The sequence below is a fragment of the Thamnophis sirtalis genome, unplaced genomic scaffold (genome assembly GCF_051295495.1).
Source record: "Thamnophis sirtalis isolate CommonGarterSnake01/CBP01778 unplaced genomic scaffold, rThaSir2_p1.2 scaffold_1, whole genome shotgun sequence".
NCBI lineage: Eukaryota > Metazoa > Chordata > Lepidosauria > Squamata > Natricidae > Thamnophis > Thamnophis sirtalis.
The window spans coordinates 125,952,143-125,959,929 of record NW_028261381.1 but is presented as its reverse complement, the minus strand read 5'-3'; the positions used below and the strand labels follow the sequence as shown (position 1 = coordinate 125,959,929).

General features: G+C 36.9%; 1 long non-coding RNA gene across 1 annotated transcript in view; it reads left to right on the top strand.

Annotated features, from left to right (window-relative positions):
• The first annotated feature begins 702 nt into the window (after positions 1-702).
• LOC148049719 (uncharacterized) overlaps positions 703-7,787 on the top strand; it is a 70,798-nt gene continuing 63,713 nt past the window's right edge. The window contains exon 1 of the long non-coding RNA XR_015698134.1: positions 703-830. This is a non-coding gene — a long non-coding RNA (uncharacterized LOC148049719). The remainder of the gene's footprint in view (positions 831-7,787) is intronic.

The following is a 7,787-nucleotide window of genomic DNA, read 5'->3' as shown; positions in this document are numbered from 1 at the left end:
AGTACTGCAGGCTACTTCTGCTGAATGCCGGCTGCCTGCAATTTGGCAGTTCGAATCTCACCAGGCTCAAGGTTGACTCAGTCTTCCATCTTTCTGAGGTCTGTAAAATGAGGACCCAGATTGTTGGGGGCACTATGCTGACTCTTAATACTTATTCTGACTGAATACTTAACAGTAACCCACTTTGAGAGGCCTGTAGAGCACTGTAAAGTGGTATATAAGTCTAAGTGCTATTGCTATTTTAAAGATCTTTAGAAACCTTCCACAATTCTATACTCTTTATTGTGCTGAGTTTGAAATGGCTACTGTTCAAACCATTGTGTGCTGCAAAATGTAGTGTTTATGACAACCACACCTTATTGTCAAGGTATCATTAACATGCTAATGAATCCTGTCCACTAGAGCTTATTAATTGCTGATGTATTTTTAAGACCTGATTAGCCAGAGCCTTAGGGTGCAAAGTTCCATTAACATGCTAATGTTCTTTGCCATTTCCTGATGTTTAGCTAGTAAATGCTCTTATTAGTAAATGAAAGGTGATTCTTCCACTGTGCTAAAGCTATTAGCATTCAGGAAAGTAATGATATCCCAGCTGTCATTCAAAAATTCTATCATCCATCAACTTTGCATAGCAGGTTTTCAAAAGATCTTCCTGAAACAGGAAAACATAATGTTATTGTGAAACTGTTTTCACAGGTTCCATTTCTGATTAAGAAATCAGTTGGCCACTTTTATCTATGAATTATCACAAGCATCAAATTCCTTCTCTACCTTCAAAGGGAATGACCTAAAACAGATCTTTGTGCAAACTGCAACTACGGACCTTTGAGGTAAAGCATTTTACTTTTGTGCAAATTGCTTCACTACAATTGGATTTAGAAGAGTAGCAGCACAGAACTGGAAATGGAGAGGGATTTATAGGACCTCTAGGGGTTTATATAGCCAATTAGTTGATATAGAAAATCAAGAGTCAGAGCACTCTTACTACTTGGCTGTTGTAGGAAAACCATCTGGGTTCAGTTCCAAGTGGGGAGAAAGATATTGGAAACATGGAAGCTGCTTGGAAATATGGTTTAATGGTGGACAGGACCATATGGTTTGAGATCCTGGGCAAAAAAAAGGCACCTGGGTGAGAAAGGGAGATAATTTATATAGTTTCTTTGGCCCTTGGTCAATCAGGAAACATTAAATAGGGTCAATCTGGTTAATAATAGGAAAGAAACAGGAAATCCAATTTGGTAGTTAGCCTGGGAAGTTGAAAAAACATCATAAAGGGACATTATTTTTGTATTGTTGCAAGAAAATTTATTCAAACATGTGCATGTATTTACCAGGAGTTCAGCTTCAGTCAAATTGAATACCTGATGACTACATCTATATAGATATAGGCTTTTATCAATTTTTATTATCTTCCTCATTAGAGAAACTGATAATAGGCAATAATCTGATTTATGATTACTTATTTAAAAAATATTATCAATGTTTGGGTTTTTGATTTTAATGTTTTCCTTGTTTTTTTTTTTTTTTTAAATAGTACATAACATTTTAGAAGAATCTGGAAATTTCTGATGTGCATTGAAGCTTTCTAAACATTTTATGGGGACTGACCCTAACACCGAACTCCACACAGTGACATGCAGTGAGGTTTATGGCTGGTGAGGCAAGCGGGCAAAAGCCGTCCTATGTCGGACACAGTGGCAGGGCTTTTGGATGCTCCAGCGCTGTGTCCACCATAGAGGCGGGACGCCTTTATGTCGGACATAGTGGCAGGGCGGCTTTGGATGACTCTGCTTAACTGTTCAAAAAAGCCTCTTAAAAAATGCCCTCTACAGGAGGAGGCAAGAGAACCAAGTGCCTCATCTACATAAGGAATTTTTCGGCTTTTAACCCTTGCTTAACTCTGCTCAAGTGATCATAAAGATAGACTAAATGAGGCACGTGGTTCTCCCACCTCCTCCTATAGAGGGCACTTTTTAGAGGCTTTTTTAAACAGTTAAGCACTAAGCAGAGTCATCTACTGTGACTCTGGCAGCAACTACCTCAGCCTTTTTCCTTTTACATTTTTTTTTCTTTTCATGATGACAGTGGTGAGGCCCTGCCTTCCCTGACTGCATATCACTGATTCCACATAAGGTAAAGGTTCCCCTCGCACATATGTGCTCATCGTTCCTGACTCTAGGGGGCAGTGCACATCACCGTTTCAAAGCCAAAAAGCCAGCGCTGTCCAAAGATGTCTCTGTGGTCATGTGGCAGGCATGACTAAATGGTGAAGGCACATGGAACGCTGTTACATTCCCACCAAAGGAAGCTGGGGCAAGTAACGGGAGCTCACTCCATTATGTGGTGCTAGGGATTCGAACAGCTGAACTGCCTTTCATTCTGATCAACAAGCTCAGCCTCTTGGCCACTGAGCCACCTCATCTCTTTATATATTATATTATTATATTATATTATATTATATTATATTATATTATATTATATTATATTATATTATATTATATTATACTATACTATACTATACTATACTATACTATACTATACTATACTATACTATACTATACTATACTATACTATACTATACTATACTATACTATACTATACCATATCATATCATATCATATCAACATATCATTATATTATATTATTTTATTATATTATATTATATTTATTATATTATATTTATTATATACTGATCAGCATAGACTTATGTAGATCCAGAAAGCTGGTTGTTTTTTTCTTTCTTGCATGTACTTTCTAACATTTTTCTAATGAATATGGCCTTTTGTGAAGAAGAGCATATTATCCCAGAGGGAAAATAATATAATAATAAAAAGTCCAGGCTGACCTAATCCTTCTTACAGATTCCATGTAGATATACTGCATGAACATTCCTACCCTTAATAGCAAAAACAACATCAATAGTGTTAAATGAACAAAAAATTTTTTCCACATCAGGACTGTGAACAGCTCAATTCTAAGTTAGTGGTCAAATTATGACTTGGCAGTTAGACACATTTAAAAACGTTCCCTGCTTTGTACCAGAGGTGGAATTCAGCAGGTTCTGACCAGTTCTGGAGAACCGGTAGTGGAAATTTTGAGTAGTTCGGAGAACCGGTAAATACCAACTCTGACTGGCCCCGCCCCAATCTATTCTCTGCCTCCCGAGTCCCAGCTGATCAGGAGGGAATGCGGATTTTGCAGTATCCTTTCCCTGGAGTGGGGAGGGAATGGAGATTTTACAGTATCCTTCCCCTGCCATGCGCACCAAGCCACACCCACAGAACCGGTAGTAAAAGTTTTTTAAATTCCACCACTGTTTTGTACCCCAGTATGTGAATTATCGTAGTATCATCAAAGATAAATGACAATTTTCTTACCTTCTTGCCTTACAAAACTCAGATGATTAAAGAAGAGCTGACTATCATAAAACAATAACACTGTCACTGAATTACAATCTAATATTGAAGAGTAAGGCACATAGCACACAACTTTGGCATTTATGATGGTTATCTGTCACTAACTTTGTTACTGATGTCCTCTATGGCAGTGTTTTTCAACCACTGTGCCGTGGCACACTAGTGTGCCGTGACATAGTGTAAGGTGTGCCGTGGGAAAAACACTTTATATATAGTCAATATAGGCAAAGAGTTAAAATTTTTTAACATTTTCTAATGGTGGTGTGCCTCATGATTTTTTTTTCATGAAAAAAGTGTGCTTTTGCACAAAAAGGTTGAAAAACACTGCTCTATGGTGAACATTAGTACAGAGCACAAAATGATTTTTTTACACTAGCCAACTCTTGCAAATCAGCTTGAGAATGAAATCATTCCAGTATATTAGAAAACTGTGCATTTGCAGTATTCATGACTTTTTCATCACCTCCCTCACATTCCGTGGCTGATATTTTAAGCTACTATTTTCATGCAGTGCAAGCATAGATTATAGCTAATCATTAAAGTATTTAAAATGCTAATCATATTTTAACAAAAGGGTTTTTTCATTGTTTTACTGTCTAAGTTTTATCATTTTAATAATTCTATTAATAAGCTTTTCTTTGAAAATGTACTGCAAAATATGCTCACTTATTTCACCCTCCTATTGAGCAAATGTGAATTCGACTTCTTTTTCTTGAAAATAACTTATTGGAATCTTTTTTCCACCTGAAGTCATAGAGTGCTATGGAATTTTTTTTTCATTTACCCTTTTTTGTGTGTGTGGGGGGGGAATATATTCTGGAAGAGCAAGAAAAGCTCCCAAATCATATCATACCAATAAACTTTGAGATGGGCTCAGGAATTTATGACAAACTCTTTAAACCATCTTTGGTATATTTAGGCCTTGCATATTCATGTTAGCCTCCAGCTGTGACATGAAGGCTGGATTAAATAATTCATTTAATCATCATGTTGTTTTTAAAGAAGAAATAAGTATTTTATAAAGGATACTGTTGTAGTTCTGAAATACAAGGAAAGGTGAAATATTTCTTATAAGAATGGAACTAATAACTCAAAGAGTAGTCCCAATTAAATAGGGTAAAAAAATCAAGTTGTTGGTTATTGTGAGGATCCTGTATATATTTTGCAACATTCTGTAAATTTTGATGCCTGATTAGTGGTTGTCTGACTAGGTACGTAAAGTAATGACAGACCATAAATTTGCCAATCAAACAAGATTGCTTCTTAATACAGAATAGAAAGTCTTTTGGCTGTAAAATACCAATTAATTTCCCAAAACAATGCCCCTATTTGTTTACTGTTATCATTATATTGAATTACAATTTATTAATTCTCATTGATGTAAAAAATTTCCATAAACTATACCCGCAGAAAGAAACTCTGAATGTGTGATTACTTTTTCCAATTTTTGGATACCGACATGAGAACTGGTGTTGATAGCCAATGTATTCAGGGATAAAGATAAATATTCTATAGTTCATCCTAAGGTGACTTGTTTCCCAATCACAATATGTAGAAATGTTCAATACCATTAAATGCAATGCTTCTATTTTTAAAAAAGACCTTTATATCTGGTTAAAATAGCAAGTGAATATTCTGGATGATTTTCAAATGGGCCTTTTGATGGGAAGAAAAAAAATATTCCACATTATAAATATGCAACCTGCCTCATTAAGTTTTTAGGTCTTTCTAAATGAACAAACGATAACTGTGTATCTGGGCATTCTCCACAAATGAGTTATTTAGAAAAAAAATAAAAGTGATACAGTTGGGAGCAGGTGCTGAATTTCTTAAATGTGAACTTAATAAAATTATCCGCATTCCTGTTTACCCCATTGGCAAAATGTTTGATACTGTTGCAAATAGGCCTTATATTTACATTGAAGAAAAATCATGTTTCTGTTTTTTATAATATTGTATGCTTATTTATTTCTCTGGCACAGAAACATCAGAAACATTCTGATTTGAGTCCCCTTGGGTAGAACTGAATGTTGGATATTGTAAAATAGACCCATAAATACAAATGATTGGGGCTTCTAATAGACAGCTATCCTTGAGTTCAATGTAAAAAGACTCCATTTACATTTTGCGGGTTGAAATGTATTTGTTTCATCAGATAATACAGTTGAAGAGGTCAAACTTTGTATTAAATGGCTTTAAAAAGCAATAGGATAAAATGACAGAAGTTACATCTATCAAGGAAAGTAGCTTTTACTGTTTTCATGTAAATAGAGAATTTTTTGAAACCTGCTGTGTTCTTCTCTGCAAGTCAAAGAAGGACTTTTAGAAATAGATTTTACCCTCAAGATGCCTTTCTGGACTGAGAGATAATTGATCCCAACATGTGGTAAATCAGTTATGCGCATCCATGTCAAGGGTAGCAGGACAAATAAGTTGCTATTAGTAGATACCATATTTTTCAGAGTATAAGACACACCTTTTTCCCTCAAAAAAGAGGCTGAAAATCTGGGTGCATCTTATACACTGAATACAGCATTTTTTGCCTCCTTGCAACTCCGCTCCCTTCACCAAAATGGCCATGTAAAGCTTTTAGAAGGCTTTCAGACAGCTCTTGGGGCTGGGGAGGGCAGAAATGAGTGAAAAACAGTCCATTTTTGCCCCCCCCCAGCAGCACTCTATAAGCTTCCTAAAGGCTATCCATGCCCTTTTTGTGACAAAAATGGGCCTGTTTTTGCAAAAATGGGCTGTTTTTTGTTTGTTTTTGCTCCCCCTCCCGAGCACTCTACAAACCTCCTAAGGGCTATTCATGCCCTTTTTTGGAAAAAAAACCAAACAAGCCTGTTTTCACAAAAAACGGGCCGTATTTGGGAGGTTTGCAGAGTGCAAAAACTTTAAAAAAAAATTTTCCTCTTCAGAACCTTGCTGCGTCTTATACTCTGGTTTCATAGACTTTCACGGGTGTAAGTATGCTGGTCTTGTTGTATTTGGGTCTTTTCCCATGTAAGATTGAGATTGTCTTGGCAACGTTTCCGTGAGGTCTCACTCGCCATCTTCAGGCTGCGTTTTGGGCTTAAAGTGTGATTGGAGCTGCTGTCTTTCTATAAATCTTGGTGGGAGGGTGTGGAGTGCTGGCTTTGTTTCAACAAGAGAATAATTATGGAAGCTATCGAAATAGAGAAACACCCCCACGACATGAATAAATGTGATAATACCTCCCGCCTACCAGACATCTGGAAACCAGCCCTAGTCGACAAACAAGCCCCACCCACCACCTAGGCCGTTACAACATGAAACAATAATAGACACACAGCCAGCACCAATCAGCACCAATCTACCAATCGTGATACAACCACACAACCCATCAGTCCACTTACTGAAACAATCTCAATCTTACATGGGAAAAGACCCGAATCTCTCTCTCTCTCTCTCTCTCCCTCCAGATATATGTGTGTGTGTGTGTGTGTGTGTGTGTGTGTGTGTATGTGTGTCTGTATCTGTGTCTGTGTCTGTGTGTCTGTGTGTGTCTGTGTGTCTGTATTTCAAACTGACACCATGAGGTTATATATGTGGTAGATAATGGATACTAAAACCTGGATATTGGAATATACACAATAATATTGACCAGTCCAGAGGGTATTCAGCCAGTTCTGACAGGTTCTGGAGAACCAGTAGTGGAAATTTTGAGAGTGGGAAGGGAATGGGGATTTTGCGGTATCCTTCCCCTACCACACCCACAGAACCGGTGTTAAAAAAAATTGAATCCCACCACTGGACCAGTCTACTTTTAGTTATATAAATATATTTACTAATTGAATAGACTTTATTTATTGATACATTTATTTCCTGCCCTTTCTTTGGGGACTATACATGGGTGCTGGGTATTTCACAATAATACTTCAGAACTATCTTGGAAGTTCAGTTTTGGCTCAACATCTCAGAATGACCTCATGAATAAATAACAACTTGAACTTGGATCTCCCTGGACCCAAGCTAAGTTTTTTCATTGCTGTACCATTCTGCTTTGAGAATCAGACTTGTTGAAGGTCATAATTTCAAAGATGTTACTACATGACCAACCATCAACTACAAAGATAAAGGCAGTTAAGAAATATGCTGAAGACTAGCACTTAGTAAAGGAGCTATGAAGGTCTTGAAAAAGATATTCACATGTCATGATGTGTCTATTCCTATAAAGATCAGAAAAGTTCAAGTCTATGACATTCAGTGGAAGTCAAAGTTGGACTTTAAAGAAGCAGGGTAAGAAGACGCTTAGTGTTTTTTAACTTTGATGTTGGAAGAGACTCCTGAGAATGCCAAGGCCAGTCATGAAAAGAAACCAATGGATCATTGAACAAACCAGCAAACTGAATG